General features: G+C 38.1%; 1 long non-coding RNA gene across 1 annotated transcript; it reads left to right on the top strand.

The window, feature by feature from the left end:
* The first annotated feature begins 9,351 nt into the window (after nt 1-9,351).
* Nucleotides 9,352-11,369, top strand: LOC131239991 (uncharacterized). Its single transcript, XR_009168548.1, has 3 exons — nt 9,352-10,310; nt 10,959-11,050; nt 11,160-11,369. It is a non-coding gene; the product is annotated as an uncharacterized LOC131239991 (long non-coding RNA).
* Nucleotides 11,370-20,902: the final 9,533 nt, after the last annotated feature.

Genomic DNA, 20,902 nt, shown 5'->3' with positions numbered 1-20,902 from the left:
TTGGTCCGTTGCAAGATTTCAATGGATTTTGAATCCACCACATATGTGGACTCTACATTAATGTATGTATTTATCCATGCCGTCCATCCATATATACTGCTTACACATGACATTTTATTATATATGTGTACAAGTGAACAACATCCATTGTGAATTTAGTTAGTTGATTACAATTTTATGGCCCACCAAACATGATTTTGCTTAATCTGTTTTTATCGATAACAAAAATTTTATTCCAAACATGAGATTGGATGGCTACAAAAGTGTGTGCACTTGCAGCGGGCCTGTTTACATGTGACCAAAAGTGTCTAATACATTGTCACAAGATTTCTGAGTTTGGCCAAAGGTAATAACGACTGTGACCCCGAAAATCAGGTTCACAACAACATCAATGAACCTTATTTTATTTTATTTTTATATGGACAGTTCAGCAACGGACCCCATGCTCCCTGTGGTCATCAGGTTGGACCTCTTTAGGGGAGCAGATTGGCAGTGATGCTGAGTGCAGAGATATCTCTATGCCTGGGGCTGTGTAGTGTATAGAGAGATGTCCATGACTGAACCATTCCATCCATCTATTTTGAAACACTACAATAGGACATGATTCCCGCACCAACTAAACAGTGGGAACAACAACATCTATGGGTGACCCTATTCTCTGTTGAATGCGAACTCTTCTTGCTTGGCAATCAATTTATAAGCCATTCAAGATCTTTTTGGGCTTCTCACATGCACCCGTGAACCTACTACATCAACGGCCTGGATCTTCAGACAATGGGCCACCATCTGTAATTCTTGTTTTATGGGGAACGCATGGTGGTCTTCTTCCAATGTAATGAACGGAGGAAGGATTGGGCGGGTCGTGGCCGGGGCCAAGAGAGATCAAAATGGGGACACCTCTACATTTAATATTTGTTTCCAGCACTCTTTCATTTTTTATTTTTATTTAAAAAAAGAAGAAGAAGGAAACTACAATTTGGTTAATTTTATTTTAGTGGACGACTCATAACTGTAAGAGAGAGAGGGAGAGAATGCAGTGGGCCTGTTTACATATGATCAAAAGTGTCCAGTGCATTGTTACAAGATTTCTGAGTCTGGTCGGAAGGTAATCTTGACCGTGACCTGAAATCAAGCTCACAACAACATCATTGAACCTTCTTTATGAACAGTTCAGCAATGTACCTCATGCTCCCATGGTCACAAGGCTGGACTTCTTCAGGGGAGTGGATTGCTTGTGACCGGGCACAGAAATATCTGTGTCTAGGGCTGTGTAGGTCCACAGATGTCCGTGACAAATCCACTTTGCCTGTCTGTTTTGAAAGACCACAGGATTCTAAATATCAGGTAGATCCAAAACTAGGGTGGGCCACACCAATAAAACAGTGGGAACAGCAATGTCCACCATTGAAACCTTTATGGAGCTGACCAGATTTTATATGCCATCCGAACCGGTCACAGAATTACCACCGCTTAGATAAACTGTAGGCACAAATATCATCTGATACAAAACTTCTGTTAGTGTCAGGCGTTCAATCCCCACTGTTTCATGTGGTTTGGCTCACTTGAGTTTTCCATGTGCCTATTTTTATAATCCTATCCTATTGTGGTCTCTCAAAACAGATGGGTGGAGTGGATTTATCACGGACATATCCATGGCCCCACATAGTGCCTGGTACAGAGATATTTCTTCTTGATACTTATTCCGATTACAACTAATGTGTAACAGTTACTTAATTACCACTAGAAATTATACCAAGGAATGTAAACAGTAGATAAAAGTAAATGATCATAATGTGGAATGTAATTGACTAGTAAGGATAAAAGGATTACACTAAGGAATGTAAATGACTGATAATTGAAAGTATAATTTGAAAGATAGATTTAGTTTGGTTTGATTAGTATAAGACCATTTGCTTTATTGAATTCCTCTATTATTTATAGTCTTAACTTGGCTATGTGAATGTTTTCCACATTTTGATGGTTGCTTTAACCCTTTTAGCACTACTCGACCCTCTTTGCTTCTAAACCTACCATGTCCTACAATCATTTCAGCACAATCACTTTTCACTTGACCACTTAGTGAATAATGTGGCATTGCTCGATAAACACCAGCTGTATTATTATAAAATCCTCTCTATATATCCCAAAGATTTTCAAATACACTACACAAATCCCTCTTGATTACACATAATATATTCTAATGGGCTCTCTTAAGAATTAGTGGCAATAGGGATTAACGTTACCACCTGCGTTGCTTAGCCTTTGAGATAAAGGTGAAAGTGGCGTGTGACTCCTCATAAATGCAGTCGTCCTTCAATACATGTGGCAATGCTACGACTCCTCTTTCGCTCCCCCTTTTCTTCAACCTCTCTCATCTCATGTCTCTCTCTTTCTCAAATGGAGATCTGCATTGCAGTCCACGTCCGCCCTTCGGTTAGCCAAGAACCACCCAATGTTGCAAAAATATTGATTTTAATAAAAATATTTTAATAATAAAATATAATATAATATAAAAAGTTGTTTTTTGAAAAAACACTTTTCTACGGGTTTTTGGAATAGTCCCACATGGAAAAGAGAAGAGAAAAACCTGTGGTTTATATGAAGGAAGTAAAGTATTATAATATTTACTTACCTAGTCCGTGGACTATGGACCTTGCGTGTTCCAGTGCTACGCACTGGAACACCCGCGCGCGCGCTCGGGCTCGGGCACGGGCACGGGGACGGTCTCGGTCTCGGGCACGGGCTCGGGCTCAGTGCGAGGGCGTAGGCATGTGAGCCAGTGTGGCTGTATAGGCGCTAGTGTTTTCCAGCCCCTCTCCACTCAAATATTCTAGTGTTTTCCAGCAACATAGCAAGGCTTAAACCTTAGCTTGAAGAATAGACCAGCGGTGTGGTCTAGAACGGTTCAACTGAACCAGTAGCTGAAGATTTGAACTGACCAGTGCAGAAGTTTTTCTCTTCTTTCTTATTCTTTTGGGATTTTTTCCTTTATATTGTAATACTGCTAGAAAGCGTGTAATTGAGTTCCATTTGGTGGGCCTTCGTGTTTGCTGAACGCAGACCCACACCAGGCTCGTCGTATCCTAGAAGCTATTTGCCTGTAACCTACCAGCATACTCAATTCACTTGAGTAGGGGCAAATAACGCTTTAAGGACAACGTTTCAGACGTGCTTCAGCCTGTCCTGATTTTTGATTATTTTGCACTTTTCGGTTTCCATATTATAAAAAAATACATTAATCTGTATAATTTTCAACATTCTTAAAGCGTTATTTTACTGATGGAAGCCGACAGTGTTTCATCCATCAAGTTGATGAATCAGGACTTGATACGTCTTGATCGGTTCGATGGAACCAATTTTACAAGATGGCAAGACAAGCTGAAATTTTTCCTGACGGCACTGAAGATCTATTACATATTAGATCCAAATTTGTAAGCACTACCTGAAGCATCTGACAACGACACACCTGAATAAGTAGCTGCCCGCATCAAAAGAGCCGAAGATGAACTCTTGTGTCAAGGACACATTCTGAACGCTCTCTCCGACCGCCTGTACGATCTGTACCAACAGACATCATCAGCTAAGGAGATCTGGGCCGCTTTGGAATTCAAATACAAGGCTGAAGAAGAAGGTACCAACAAGTTTCTCATTGCCAGGTATTTTGACTTCAGCATAGTAGATAATAAACCGCTGCTGCCCTAAATCCAAGAATTGCAGCTAATAGTAAACAAAATCAAAGCGATAAAAATCGATCTTCCTGAATCATTCCAAGTCGGGGCTATAATCGCCAAATTGCCACCGATGTGGAAAGACTATAGAAAGAAGTTGCTGCATAAAACCGATGACTATACACTGGAACAAATCCAGAAACACCTCAGGATTGAGGAAGAATCCCGTAACTGCGATAGAAAAAATGATAACGGGAATACCTCGTCCAAGGTACATGCTGTAGAAAACACTAATAATAAACATCCCGAAAAGGACGATTCCCTGAAACCTAATAAAGGAAAATTCAAGAAGAACACCCAAAAGAAGAACGGAAAGTTCAAGGGCCCATGCCATGTCTGTGGAAAAACCGGGCACTATGCTCGAATATGCCGCTATCGCAAATCTAAAAAAGAGGCAAGTGCAGTAGAAGAAGGCGATATTGTGGCTATGATCACTGAGGTGAATACCATCCAAGGTAAAGTTCCAGGTTGGTGGTATGATACTGCCGCTACTGTACATGTGTGCTACGACAAATCAGCCTTTAAAACCTATGAGGAATTGACCGATGGTCAAGAAGTCCAAATGGGTAATGAAGTTCGATCGAAGGTCGTCGACAAAGGAACTGTCGAACTGATATTCACCTCTGGAAAGAAAGTGATTCTAACTAATGTACTGCACGTCCCAGACATGAGGCGAAACTTAGTTTCTGGGGATCTTCTGGGAAAACCAGGCATACGGGTGGTGTATGAGTCAGGTAAACTGATTCTGTCCAAAAATGAAAATTTTGTCGGAAAGGGATATGCTTGTAACGGAATGGTTAAGTTTTCTCTGAATGAAAGTAGCACTTCTGCGTATATGGTTGAATCCGCTGGACTGTGGCATGATAGACTAGCCCATATAGGGTATAGTACGTTGAAGTTCATGGCTAAGAATGGTTTAATCTCATACACAGATAATGAAACCGAAAAATGTGAAGTGTGCATAAGATCCAAAATGACAAAGAAACCTTTTCCAAGTGTTGAAAGATCGTCTCAAGTATTGGATCTTGTGCATAGTGACATCTGTGAGTTAAACGGCATTCTTACTCGTGGAGGTAAACGGTACTTCATAACTTTTATAGATGATTGCTCTAGGTATGTGTATGTGTACCTATTAAAAAGTAAAAATGAAGCATTAAGCATGTTTAAAATATATAAAGCAGAAGTGGAGAATCAACTGAATAAGAAAATAAAAATTCTCCGTAGCGATAGAGGAGGAGAATACTTCTCCAATGAATTCGATAACTTCTGTGAAGAACATGGACTGATACATCAATGTACAGCGCCATATACACCTCAACAAAATGGAATAGCTGAAAGGAAGAATAGAACATTAGTAGAAATGATCAACTCAATGCTGATAAGAGCAAAGTTGCCACTAAGTTTATGGGGAGAGGCACTGCTTGCAGCATGCCATATAATAAACAGAATTCCGTCTAAAAAATATAAAATGTCTCTATATGAAACATGGAGAGGTAGAAAACCTAACCTATGATATCTAAGAGTGTTGGGGTGTCTTGCATATTGCAGAACCCCTGATCCAAAAAGAACTAAGTTAGGACCAAGAGCTATTAAGTGCGCCTTCGTAGGGTATGCACAAAATAGTAAAGCTTATAGACTTCTTGACATAGAGTTTAATACAATAATAGAATCAAGAGATGTTGAGTTCTTTGAGAACTCACTATCCTTGGAGTCAAAGGATAATGAAATCCAAACTCCTAATAGAGAACTAGATAGCATAGCTCCACAGATAGTGGAAGCTCCTATTGAGCCTCATAGGAATCAAAGAACAAGAATAGAGAAGAGTCTTGGAGATGACTATATAGACTCACAACGTGTCATTTTGCATCTTGTAGAAGGAGATAGAGAAAATGTTATAAGAAAAATACCTATAGTAATGACTATAGAAGATGATCCTAAAATATATAAAGAGGCCATATCCTCTAGAGACTCAGCTTTCTGGAAAGAAGCTATAAATGATGAAATGGAATCCATACTATCAAATCAAACATGGGAACTAGTTAACTTACCTCCAGGTTTTAGACCCATAGGTTGTAAATGGGTATTTAGAAAGAAATATCACACAGATGGGACTATCCAAACATTTAAAGCTCGACTAGTAGCTAAGGGTTTTAGACAAAAAGAAGGGATAGATTACTTTGACACCTACTCTCCTGTAGCTAGGATAACATCCATTAGGATATTATTTACGCTAGCTTTAATACATCATCTTCACATCCACCAAATGGATGTAAAGACTGCGTTCTTGTATGGTGACCTCAACGAGGAGGTATACATGGAACAACCTGAAGGATTCGTTCTACCAGGAAATGAAAACAAAGTATGTAGATTAGTCAAATCATTGTATGGATTAAAACAAGCACCAAAATAGTGGCATGAGAAGTTTGATTCCAAAATACTTTCTCATGGTTTCATGCATAATGTAGCTGACAAATGCATATATTCTAAAGTAGATGGTAGTTACATCGTTATTATTTGTCTGTATGTTGATGATATGTTAATAATAAGTGATAAAATGGAAGGTGTAACTGAAACAAAAAGATTTCTATCTTCCGTATTTAAAATGAAGGATCTTGGACAAGTTGATACCATTATTGGTATCAAAGTTAAAAAACATTGTGGGGGTTATACTTTGTGTCAATCTCATTATATTGAGAAGATACTAAACAAGTTTAACCATCTAAATATAAAAGAAGCAAAGACTCCATTTGATTCAAGTATCAAACTAAAAGAAAATACTGGAAGAATAGTTGCACAATTAGAATATGCGAGTGTTATAGGGAGTCTTATGTATGCTATGCAATGCACTAGACCTGATATCGCATATGCTGTGAGTAAACTTAGTATGTTTACTAGTAACCCCAGTACTGAACACTGGAATGCAATAAGTAGAGTCCTTAGTTACTTAAAAGCAACCAAAGACTTAGGACTATTCTATTCAGAGTTTCCTGCCATATTGGAAGGATATACGGATGCGAGCTGGATATCGAGTGCAGGGGACAACAAGTCTACTATAGGGTGGGTATTCACCCTAGGAGGTGCAGCTGTATCTTGGGGATCTAAGAAACAGACTTGCATAATGCATTCGACTATGGAGTCTGAATTTATAGCCCTGACTGCAACAGGCAAAGAGGCTGAGTGGCTAAGGGATTTTCTATTAGAAATTCTTTTCTGTGTAAAGCCTATATCGGCTCTGTCACTACATTGTGATAGTGAAGCCACATTAGCTAGAGCCTATAGCGGGACTTATAATGGTAAGTCTAGACATATTAGTCTTCGACATGATTATGTCAGACAATTGATTCGAGATGGAATCATTGCTATTTCTTATGTGAAATCAAGCAATAACCTGGCAGATCCTTTCACTAAACCTCTACCGAGAGAGGTAGTAAAGGCTACATCTAGAGGGATGGGGTTGAAACTCTTCAACCAAAGTTCCACCAGTGATGGTAACCCAACCTAAAGTCAGAAAATCTCTGATTTTAAGTTTAATGGGTAAGAACAAGTCACTGATATGTGGAAAATTTTTCAGCACTAAAATTATAAAACCTCATCCATAAATAGATAAGTGCTGAGCGTTATGATAGAGGGTCGAGTCGTAGAACTCTTAATGAAATCCAGTCTATAAGGACAAGTATCTTATAGTAACGGAGATACTGGAAGGATTTCACCTATATGAACGTAGAGATGGTGCCGTCTCTCATGAGAGTTAGGAGTTTTTCTCTCGGGATCGTTCATGAATTAGGATAAGCACATGGCCATTAATTGTGCTGAGCAAGATTGTGGGAACTCTAACAAACACATAGCGAATATGTGTGTGGTATTTCCAATTCTGTTATCTAGGAATAACTGGTTCAAAGCTGCGGCTACCAGTCATTTCGACAGAGTTTTGAAATACTTACACTAAGAAAAGATTAAAATCGAAAGATATCTTTCTTTATGCATATAAGCAAATTATTCTGGCAGTATTGTTTAACCGAGAAAATATTTTAATAAAAAATCAAGTGGGGGATTGTTGCAAAAATATTGATTTTAATAAAAATATTTTAATAATAAAATATAATATAATATAAAAAGTTGTTTTTTGAAAAAACACTTTTCTATGGGTTTTTGGAATAGTCCCACATGGAAAAGAGAAGAGAAAAACCTGTGGTTTATATGAAGGAAGTGGAGTATTATAATATTTACTTACCTAGTCCGTGGACTATGGACCTTGCGTGTTCTAGTGCGTAGCACTGGAACACTCACGAGCGCGCACTGGAACACCCACGCGTGCGCTCGCGCTCGAGCTCGGGCACGGGCACGGGCTCGGGCTCGGTCTCGGTCTCGGTCACGGTCACGGGCTCGGGCTCGGGTTCAGGCTTGGTGCGAGAGCATGGGCATGTGAGGCAGTGTGGCTGTAGAGGCGCTAGTGGCGCACTTTGCACTTCGCACGTCCGCATCTTGTCGCAGAGGGTCGCTCCTTCGCGACCTTGAGCGAACCGGAGCGAGACGTGTGCTCCATGCACAACAGTAAAAAAATGGCCATAAAACGGCTAGTTTTCCAACAGCTAGAAATGGCTTAATGGAATTTAAGTCTCTGGACCATAACCCCCTAGCCATCTTAGCCTATAAAATAAGGACCTGGATGAGTTTCCAAACAATCTCAACTTACTCCAGCAAATCCATACGAACTGAGACAGCCAGCCCCTCTCCACTCAAATATTCTAGTGTTTCCAGCAACATAGCAAGGCTTAAACCTTAGCTTGAAGAATAGACCAGTGGTGTGGTCTAGAACGGTTCAACTGAACCAGTAGCTGAAGATTTGAACTAACCTGTGTAGAAGTTTTTCTCTTCTTTTCTTCTTCTTTTGGGATTTTTTCCTTTATATTGTAATATTGCCAGAAAGCATGTAATTGAGTTCCATTTGGTGGGCCTTCGTGTTTGCTGAACGCAGACCCACACCAGGCTCGTCGTATCCTAGAAGCTATTTGCCTGTAACCTACCAGCATACTCAATTCACTTGAGTAGGGGCAAATAACGCTTTAAGGACAGCGTTTCAGACGTGCTTCAGCCTGTCCTGATTTCTGATTATTTTGCACTTTTCGATTTCCATATTATACAGAAATACATTAATCTATATAATTTCCAACACCCAACACGTCCATCTCAAATGGAAATCTCTCTCTCTCTCAAATGGAGATATGGCGTGGTGTTTTTTTGCACGATTCATGAAGGAAGAAGTTGCAACCCTAAGGTTCATATGTCATTCTGATCTTCGATTTGCTGAAGGAAGAGGCTCTGATCTTCTAAATGCCTGCCCGCTAGTGGAGTCTTCTTCGAGGGATACCACCAGGCTATCTCGTAGCTCTCTCAACCTTCTATGGACAACTTCTTCGTGCACTAAAACTCTTGCGAAAGACCACCTCAAGTTCAGATTGTTCTCGGCTTTGGGCATGCTGACATTTAGCCTTTTTGTAGGACACTGCCTTACCTTGCTTGACGGTTTGAACATCTCAAGGCATTGGCTTCCCATGGCTGGATCTTAATGATTTGCTGGGGTTTGATTTCTCAATGATTTGGAATTTTGATTTATTTCTTTCCATTTATATCTTTTCACTAATTGTTTTGTGCTTGTTTAATTATTTCGATGCTATTTTCAAGAATTAGATTTTGTTGGTTATTTTTAAAATGTACTGAAAATCCTGCCATTTGATTAAATGGTCATGGGTATGCAAATTTGGGGGATGTTGTTATCACCAAAGACCCGTTTGATGAAATGCTGGAGAAAAATGCAGTGTCATGAACAACTATGATTGCAGGGTCTGGAAAGTGTGGAAATGTGAAAAGTGTCTGTTTGGTGTTCGAGGGAGCACCTATATGAGATGATCTTCCCAAACAGGCAAGGACATAGAGAATTCAAATTGAGAGCTTCTTAAACTTTTCAGGAAGTTAATCAGGTTGCATTCTTCAGCAGACATTCCAGTAGTATTTCATTTTGTGGATGTGGATGCATCTCGCTATGTCGAATGAACATCTAGCATTTAGATAGTTTGTCATATGATTGTATCATACGGTCAACAAAATAACAACATTCAATCCTTTCATTACAATAGCATGGTTAATGATCATTGCAGATAATATTTTATCGAAGTAAAAAATCTAGCCCGAGTGCAGATAATTATCCTTGCAGAGAATTCCCCTTCACCCTGTAGACCATTTCTCATAAACTTGATTCCCTATTATGGGATGAGTCTATGTTATAACAGCCCCTACCTAGACTCCATATTTCCTTCTAGTTACTTGCTTCTATAGTCTTCTATCCTCCACCCTAATTCTCCATAGCTACTTCCCTAGTATTGACAGTGGACTTTATACTGTGTAATTTGTATTCAGACTATATTTGGGTAATTTCTAATTTTTTTTGTATCTTCATTCATTAGCCATGTTTCATTTCCCGCAAGCATGTGGTTCATCTCCTTATCCCTTTTGTCTGGTGAAGTTCTCATACTTCGAAGTAGGAGAAAACAAATAGGTTCTCGTGAAACTTGTAGGTTGCAAGAGGTCAGTTACTCTGCATCATGCTTTGGTCATGCCTACCACATTGTATTATGGCATGGAAGAACTATTGTTGGGGTTATTTTATCTAGCAATTTTTGATGGTTTTGGCATTGAATACTAATTACTAGTTTGAATTGTTGTTTGCATGTTTCTTTAAAAGTTCCTGAAATCATTACCATTTTACAATGCTTTAATAAGCTATAATGAAGTGTTTTCTTCTTCCATGGATGTCACATTATTTTTCAAAAGGCAAAGGTATTGTCGCGGATGTGTTTGATGGAAACTCTTTGGTCTTGCTTCATTCTTTATTCCATCTATTACATGTATATGTGAATATCACAATCTGAATTCATGTTAAGGAACCATTTCGTAAGCGGACGAATCTTGAGTTTTTTGGAATTTTTACCTGAAAAACTTGTGTTTCATTTCATATAAAAATTCTCTACACTGAAACATAGACTTGTTAGAATGGGCTCCATTTCTAGTTGCTTTCCATTGGATAATACAAGCCGATTCAATCAGAGTCATCTGCATGCAAACAAGATCTAAAATTTCTTACCAGGTGCTAAGATAGTTTACCAGTTGCTGGTGTACCTCGATCTTACATTAGCATGGAATCACTAAAAAGACTCCTTATTTATCAATAAACAGGTCACTGTACTTGTTGAGAAGCCATAGTTGGGTGAGCTATGGTGAGGTAGTCTGCCTGCGAAGATATCTATCTAAACAAAGGAAAAAAAAAGGTCTGCCTATCATAGGCCACACATTGTGGTCCTCAATCATATCCACTCATCATCATTCTTATACATTCAACTTTTCAGCTAATTTATCTCTCCTCTTTTTCTCTGCCAGTTGAAGGTGATTGCATACTAACACAGGTTTGGTATATTCTAGAAGATTGGACATTGTGTAGAGATTCTCTCTCTACTGGAAAATGTTGTTTCTCTTTCGACTTGCAAAAGTTTTATGCACAGGGTGCATGAAAATTTAGCTTCTCCAAGCTTACAAATTCATTTTAGTTTTCTGCGCAGGATGTAAGAAGGATTAAAAAAAAAAAAAAAACTGGAATAACCTGTGAGAGCTGCGGTTTGCCTCTGCAAGTTAAAAGTGCAAAGAAGACAGATCTGTTCCAGTAGGACAATTACTATGTAAATATTGCACCAAGGTTTGTATGGTGTGGCTTATGTAGGATACTTAGATTGGAAATTTTGAATGCTACTGTTATCATTTAAGTTATTTGTGAATGGCGTGCTTAAGCCTGTTCATTGTTGTTAATTACACAGTCAATGTTGTTATTGCAGTTGTTAAAATCTACCATAGATGCATCCAATTTGAAGAAGAAATTCTACCATAGTTGCTTCAAATGTTTTCATTCACTCCTTAATTTCTCCAATGGAAGTAGTGACTAAATGAAAAATAGAAAATAGGAAGATAGGTGTGAGTCTCACCAAGGAACCTAGAAGGGTCTCGGCTCCTAGTGTTTTACAAGAGTCTCACTTGTAAATAATGTTTGTAGTCTCAAGAAACAAAAAGAAGGACATCTATTCATTTTTTAAAAAAATAAATTAAAATCATGCATCCCTTCGAAAACCCAAAACATTTGGCTCTATACAACCATCTTACAAGTCCTTAAATACATTGATAACTCCACAATCTTTCCTAAACTAAATATATAAATATTGCAATAAGGAAAGCTACAAATAAGGAAATCTTAACTGCAAAGTTCTCCCACTCAACTCCTATGTATATGCAACTGTATGGGGTTTACGGTTGCACAAAGGGTCTTTTCTTACTTACATGGTTTGGATATATGTCCTCAAAGCTGCTGGTTGGACTGGGTCCCCTTCTTTCAGAGATGAGCAAGAACCTTAATTGCCCTGATTTTTATGAGAGAACTCTCAGTGCAATCCTCTTTTTCCATTTCCAATTTCTATACTACTATGGTAAAAAAGTGGGAAATAAATCTCCTTGGTTAGTTATAAAACCTCTTTGTTGGGTCTGCCCTGTCATTGTGATGGCAGTTCCTCTTCTTGGCTTGGTCATTTGACCTGGTGGTATCAAGGGTTCTAGTTTCTTGACCATCGCTATTGGCTACTACCAAAACGAAACCATCAAAATTTTCCTGCTCTCAAGTCAAGGTACTTCCTCAACTACAATTGGCAATGGGGTGGCTTGACTCATCAATCTTCTAGGTCTGATTTGTAGCGGGCTATTTTTGGCCTGATTTTTAAGCCAATTGTTTGGGCTGGGTTTGAATTTCATGCTTGAGTAATAGATGGGCGAGGGGCTTGATTAGTTAAAAGGACTACAATGGATTGGCCTGAACCCACCCACCGTATTACGACACTAATTTCTTTCACATCTTATTTATGTCAGTTCACTACACTGAAAATCGTCATTCTGGAACAGCTAGGCTTTCGGTTTAGGAACGACTTTAGGCCGTTCCCAATTTGGAACGATCTTCAACTGTTTTGAATGTTTTTTTTTTTTTTTTGAAACCCATCGGATTATCTCTCTATTTCGGCTCCCATTATCTTTTCCTCACTCAAGATCTCACATTTCCTCTCCCTCACCCTTGCCTCCCATGCTCTCTCTCTCTCTCTCTCTCTCTCTCTCTCTCTCTCTCTCTCTCTCTCTCTCTCTCTCTCTCTCTCCCCCTATCCCTCTCATTCCTACAGCCCACACATCCCATATCTCTCTCTGTGGTCATGCAACTATCTTCCTTGTGGCTGTGCAACCATCACCCGTCTGGTGAAAATCCACTAGTGAAACAGAGGGTTTCTTCCCCAAATCATAGAGGGTTTCTCCTCGAAATCCAGATCTATGGCTCAATGACAGATCCTTCCATGTCTTGTACTAGGGAAGTGAGATTTCTTTCTTGATTCTTATGAAGGGAATAAAAAAGGGCAGGTATTAACCTTAGTAGGCGTAAAAAAAGCACGGCCACGGTCATCTGAATTTGATCCCGGTGTGAAGGACATTAAAGAGTAGGTGAGAAGAAAAGGGTTCTATAAAACCCATTGAATGGAGTGATCGACCATGGTCGCATCTACTCATAGTGGTGAAAGAACGACAAGGCTTTCAATAGGGGACACCATCTAGAGGATGTTGGTGCTAGTACTGAAGACCAGCTGTGGTCGACTACTTTCTTTTCTTTTTTTGACGTTTTATGCATGCCAAAATTAATGATTGCCCATGCCGCTGTTGCAATGATGACCAAAATCGAAGAAGAAGAGAGGAGAGGCTTCGGGTTGCAGCTAAATGAAAATGGCATAAAAAAGCACGACCACAGTCATCTGAATCTAATCTTAGTGTGATAGATGACCATTACTATATGGTCGAGGAAGAAAACCCATTACAACTATAGCAGGTATCAACATTATCTCTCTCTTTTTTTTTTTAATTTTTAATTTTTATTTTTATAGGAGAGCTTTGATGGTGATTGATGCTTTTCTTGATAGGCAAGATGTGTTTGAGCCTTAAGCTCAACGATAGAGATGTCATTTTTCAACATTGAGGTCTCAAGTTCAAAACCAGCTTACCTATCATAATAATAATAATAATATTTATTATTATAGAAAATATTGATGGAAAGAATAATCTCAAACTGTTGAATGTTGAGATGCCATTTTTCAACATCGAGGTCCTTCAATATGATCAACAACAAGGTAGGGTGCATGCTTGCAAATATCTTTGACCTTTCTTCAGGAGTTTCTTCTCTCTCTCTCTCTCTCTCTCTCTCTCTCTCTCTCTCTCTCTCTCTCTCTCTCTCTCTCTTTCATCCTTTTAAAGATCTGCTGAATTTTTCTTCAGCAAATAATTTTTGCAATTATTGGTTAAACAATCATTTATATGTATATTGTATGGGAACTTATCCAAAAAGAAGTGGATTGGATGCACTCTGTTCAAATCACAACCATTATATGAAACTGGAATTTGGTTAATGTTGTTCCTTTCTCTGTCCCAAACAATCTAGGATATGAGAAGGCTTGTTGATTGGAACCAATCAAAGGGTAGGTGTTAATGCAGATGGACAACATTCTTATGATCTCAAACTAGTTTGAGATCTGTGACTGAGACTCACTAACACAACATCTGCACCATATAAAGACCAATGTTTCAAAACCTAAGCTAGAGGCCAACCCATTTCATAGGTAGGAAGAAAATCAGGTGCAACAAAGATGTGAACCTAATGCATGAGATGGGCCTAGATGCCTACAAATTTTTTTATATCCTAGGCTATGCTAATTCTTGGTATGTAAGCTATTAGTTTGATTCAATTTTCAATTTCCTGGATGCATCGCTTAAACTTCCTGTTTGGTACATGTGGCCATTTACACACAGATGGACGGAGAGTTATCAACCCAAAAGGCCTGCAGTACTACAACAATCTCATCGATGAACTTGTCTTCCATAGTAATATCACCTTGAAACAGTAACTTGATTCATCATTAGAAATGAATTTTGTTTTGCCTCGGATATAGATTGAAGAATCCTTGGAGGAGCTTGCACCTACTTGTTGTTTATAGATGTAAACTTAGGTATTTATCATGTGTGTATGTGTGATATAAAATTGTTGTTTATAGATGTAGATGTATCCTTGACAATCCGTTATCATATCTGCCTCTATTCTATTTTCCCTTTTAGATTTTCTGAGTATGGTTGAAACATGATTTCTCTAAAAGCAATTCAGCTTACATTTGGTTATATTACATTTTCTATGGACCTTAATTTTGATTTTTGATTTTATTTTATTTTATTTAATGAACGTCCCTCATCTGGCTCTCCCTCTCTATGGTGCTTTTTTCTGATTTTGTTGCCAATTTTCATGGTGTTTTGGAGGTGATCTCAATGTAATTCCTTTTTTGTAAACTTGAGGCTGTAGAATAACACTAGATAAGGAAGTGGTGGCAATGATAATGATTTCAACATTAAATGCATTTGGACACATGGAATGAGTGACAAGTCATTTTCCTTTTCTTTCTCACGGTGTGTCTGCAGTGGTGGTAATGATGATGATTACAGCATTAAAAGCATTTAGGCACAAGCACATGGAACGAGACAGAAGTCATATTTCTTTTCTTTTTAATTGTATGTCATGCCTCCACTACCCTTGTGGTTCTTTATCACGTCTCCCACATGCATCTGATTGCTTCAAATAGAAAGTAATGTCTACTTTATGTTTTTAGGACTAAATGTTGTCTTGGCTACCCATGCCTTTTTCTTTTATTGCATTTCCGAGCAATTCAGTCCACTAGATTGTTTTTGGATGACTGAGTCTTTTAATAAATATTATGAGGCTTTGGCTTGCTGTTAAGAGTTCTCTAATTAAGACTTAAAGAGTCCTCTGGACAGTGCATGGTAATCATATTATAATACCACAATAGTGAAGCAGTTTCTGCATAATGGAGTCCGCCAATTGTTTCATGTGGTCCTATGGCTGCGCTACAAAAAATGCATTTTGGGAGGACTATGAATGAGAATTAGTTTGAGTTAAGAAACACTTTGTAAGATGGCTCATCTCAAGTGCATCCTGTTTTTAGTTGTATTTGGACTAAGCATTGAGGCCCATGATTGGGCGCTATGGTGTATCTATGATTGGGTCCACATAATAGTCTGGGTTACCATGTGCAATATGTACTGCACTTTATATTGCTGCCTTTCTTGTTGTATAATAGGTAATTTGCAATATGGATGCATACTTTTAAAATACTGTGTTATACAATACCCACGTATTATAATGCATGCTGTAAAATTTTCTTGTTACTAAGAAATTGTCTCTATTGCAGATATGTCGTCGACTGCTTTTATTGAGCCACTTCTAGTCATTGAATTTGTAACTTAACTCTTGAACAAAGATGTCTTAGCCAGACCATTGTCTGATGCTGATCGAGTGAAGGTCTGCTTTTCTTTTGTTTCTTCTATTTGGATATTGACGGTTTTCTTTTTTCTCTTTGGATAATTATTTTGGCATATTTCAAAGAACTCAAGTGGGTTTTTCTTTTCTTTTCCTTTTTTTCCTTTCTTTTTGGAAGACGACTCTGAAATGGCATTTGGTTGTTTTGTTTCTTTGAATTTGGCTCTCCAATGCTAGAAAACGGTAACTTTCATTTTGGGTTTTTAAATTCCTAAGGCCTCAACTGTAGAAATTCCAAATTCAAATCCAATTTTTGGATTTTTGGATTCAAAATCATTTGACATTTAGAGAGCCAAAGTTTCTATGGCCTAAACATGGATGACCTGACCTTTTGTTGTGAAGATGTAGAAAGAAATAAAAGAGCTAGTTCAACAGTGAGATCTTACTCAATCTCATCTCAAGGGCTCATTTATATTTACTACTATAATTCTCTATAACTTTCTTTCTTTATATGCTTCACATAGCTTCTTACCTGTTAGTAGGTTTTGAAATGGCTGTAATGATTGCGCTTGAGCTTAAAGCAATCTTAGACGTTGCAGCCACCGAGAAGAGAGATTCTGAAGATGGTAGCAGATATTCGTGCAGTTGATGATATCATATGTTGAATTGATGGTTGTTTAGTACATATTAGTTGGTTCTGAGACTTGATAGTCATGTGATTTTAGAGCACATTATGGTTACTTATGCGATATGATGGTTATCATTGTGATGGTTTGAATGTCCTTTGAATGTCTTTTTTTATGATGGTTAAAATGTCTTATAAATGATAGTTAGAGTTTGAGTGGGGTTTCAAATTTGAGCAGGTTAGGAATGTAAGCTGGGTTTGAATGTTCTTAAATATCTTTTATATGATATTTCTTTGTCTGATTAGTTGACACTTTCCCATGTACCCAGATGCTTAGTGTATAAGTGTAACTGCCATACACAAGCGAATCCATGTTTCATACTTTATATCCTTTATTGCAAATCTTGGTTGTGCCTTTATTGCATCTTATAAATGGTAACTTTGGAAATGAACGGTCATAAATGTCTATGCATGATTAAATTGTTGCATCCTAATTTTGTTGAAGTTTGGTACCATTTTCATTTGACTATCATACAAGATTTTAGCCATATACCAAAATCTTGTATAATATTATTGGTGTTACTGAGTTACTTATTTCGAGTACCAACTACTAACTCAAATATGAAAAACAAAGAAGAACATATACGTATGTAACTGTTATCTACTGAAGATTGAAGCATGCTTGGTTTCTTTCTTTTTCTTTGACAGCTAAAATCTGCTATATATCGTTCAGGATGGATGATTATTTCTCTTTGGGCTGGCCTGTGTGTGATGATGGTGATTTCGTCAAATCAACACGTGATGCAAGGCTAGCAACAAAGGTATACATTTGATTTGTTAGTGAACATCATTGTTGTGGGAAGCTTTGTGCTATATAATGCATGATTAATGGTTTGATAGGGCTGGAACTTTAATCCAAACTGCCTAAAATTCATTTCTTGATCTAACTTTGATTTACACTTTAGTTTGAATGTAATCGTGATCTTAACTAAGAAAAGTGCAAACTAGCTTATATTTTGATAGATTTATGTTTTCTGATTTGTGATATTTGGGATATTTTTGGTTAACATAGATTTGATTTTTGTATGTTATATTTTTACAGTCATTTTTCTTTTTTTAAAGGAACTGGCTTGTTGCTTCTTTATTATTATTATTATTATTATTATTATTATTATTATTATTTTGTTTTTTAAAACTGAATGGCTATGAACTAAAACCGTAGCCATTACTACCTGTTGGATACAGATAGTCTGTAGCGATTGATTCAATAGCTATGGCTATGGTACCAATGGCTACAGTCATGCTATGGACCAAAACCGTAGCTGTTTAACCATGATGGAGGTCAGAAAATTTAACACCTCGTACTGTCCAGTACTCAGGTGTTACCGTGTAACTAGATTTAGAATAAATGAAACCCTAGCTTAAGCACACGCTCACATGCATTCTAGCCTAAATCCGATGGTTGAAAATCTATGATTAGGCCATCCATCCATAAATTTTAAAGGTGGACCATCACATCATTAGAGCAACCATTTCTTTTTGCCTTTCAATTCCACTAATAGACAAATCTAACTGATCATCTCAATTTTAGAACTTTGAGCCATGAGATCCACCATACGTAAGTCCACACCTTCATGTGGGATGATTTAATACTTAATCACACAACCTAACCACCTGAACTGTGGCCCTACTACGTCTATGGATTCCCGTCCAAACTTGGACAGTTGAGGTTGGTGATCAGTGCAAGTTCCACATTAAATCTATAGACTCCACCCTAGGACAAGGCATGCGCACCCATATTAAACTTTCACTAATCAAGAAGAAGATCTGATCTGCCCATTAAGCCTATACCATATCATTAGATGGAATCCACCAAGTGATCACATAATTCAGAAACTCCTAGGACCAGTAATAGTCAAATATTAGTCGATCCAACCATCAAATCATTTAACTAAGAGATCGAAGATTGTTAGGTGGCATTCATGTGGGATGGCCCACATAACAGTCAACCAATGGGTGTCATAATCACCCAAACAAACCCTTAGTGCCCTTTTGGCCATTGATGGTCGAATCATGATCAATCCAACCATTGGATTTATATGGGCCAACAATTTGAAACCAATAAGACCGTAGGATTTCAAAGATGTGTAATTAACTATTAGGGATCTTAATTAAATCATTTTGTGGCCCACATATCTACATGACCACCTATAATAATAAAGTGGAATAAACAATGATAATAATAAATAGTCTATGATAGAGTAATAATAATAAAATTATTATTATTATTAGTATTCAATTAGTAATCTATTATGAAAGTCTTACATATGACCCATTAGGATCTTTTAGCCATTGACGTTCAATTTCGAGATGATCCGACCGTTAGATCGATGGGAATCCACCAGTATGACCCAAATCAAGTCGTGGGCCCCACCTAGGCCTCAGATCTTCCTGATCTTCAATTAAAGGCCCTGACTGAAGCCTCCGAGAAGAATGGATGGAGTGGATTTCATCAAATCCACTTGTGGACCCCACATTTCCTTGAACGTGTAAACGGTGCAGGAGCACTCGCCGTGCACGGGTCCTAGGAGACCGGTCAACATGGGCTAACCCATGTTTCCTCTAAAAGGGAGGTTTCTCTCTCCTTAGTTTTGAGAAATTCACGACTATGGACCCCACCTTTTATTTAGTGGTTTTTACGAAGCAATACAAACTTAACATACGCACTTAAACCTCCTCGTACGGCCACCGAAATTGAGGACGAAAATACCCCTGCCTTCCTCTGGCTGGCGTGCAGAGATGAGCTCTGATGGATAGTCCGATGATGGGGAACTCAGGTGGGGCCCACTGTGATGTTTGTGAGAAATCCTCCCCGTCTAAGTTCATTCATAGGGTCATAAAGACCTGGATGAAGAGGAAAAACAAATTTCATAATGATCCAAAACTTCTGTAACCCCTAAAAGGGTTTCAATGGTCGACGTTCAATTACCCACTGCCATTTACAGTGTGGTCCACTTGATAGCTAGATCTTTCTTATTTTTCATCTCAAGCCTTAATACGAGTTCGTTAAATAGATGGACGGTTTGGATATAACACATACCTCATAATGGGACCCACAAAAATCGGTGGGGATCACAACAGGGAAGAAAGAAAGAAAAAAAGGAACCAGTGAGTTGGGGTCGACCGGGTTAGGACTCGGTCGATCGGGTCATAGCTGGGCCTATGGCTACGGATTGTAACAGTAGCAATAACCGTAATGCTATGCACTTTTTTCTCTTTTTTATTTTATTTTTATTTTTATTTTTATTTTTTACATGGAGAACTTTTTCCCCCTTACATTTTTCTCTAATACATAATTATGTAAATATGTATATATAAGTATATAAAAATATTTTTCTATCTTTTAATTCATTTCTTTGTCTATTTATTTAACAAGCATATCTCCTAAACTAGAATGATTTACTTAACTTACCACATATGATTTTGGCGTAGGAGAAGCTAATTCAGCCAACCAACCTAGTTATTTTCCAATATTCCATCGGATTGGAAAACCTCTTTTGACTCTTCTTTTCAACTATAAACGATGGAATTCTCCATTGCGATATATAAAAAATGATCGCTTTGAGAAAACATTGAGTGGGGCAAATTAGAAAATTGATCAAGGGAAATATGAAAATTAGCAGGGGAAACATGAACACACACCCTCACACACTCACACTAGTCGAATTTCACCACCTACGGATACTCGAACGCTTGACCGGGTGTTAAAACTCCTAAGAGTCTACCACCCGATCGGGGCAAACTGAAATATGAGCGGGGTAAACTAGAAAAACAACGGGGCAATCTGAATTATGAGTAGGGCAAACTAGAAAAACAGCGGGGCAAACTAAAATATGAGCGGGGCAAACTAGAAAAACAGTGGGGCAAACTTAAGTATGAGCAGGGCAAACTAGAAAAACAGCAGGGCAAACTGAATTATGAGCGGGGCAAACTAGAAAAACAGCGGGGCAAACTGAAATATGAGCGGGGCAAACTAGAAAAACAATGGGGCAAACTGAATTATAAGCAGGGTAAATTAGAAAAACAGCGGGGCAAACTAGAAAAACAATGGGG

This window comes from Magnolia sinica, chromosome 3, assembly GCF_029962835.1.
Source record: "Magnolia sinica isolate HGM2019 chromosome 3, MsV1, whole genome shotgun sequence".
NCBI classification, from domain to species: domain Eukaryota; kingdom Viridiplantae; phylum Streptophyta; class Magnoliopsida; order Magnoliales; family Magnoliaceae; genus Magnolia; species Magnolia sinica.
The sequence above is the reverse complement of the archived record's forward strand: the minus strand, read 5'-3'. Positions and strand labels throughout refer to the sequence as shown.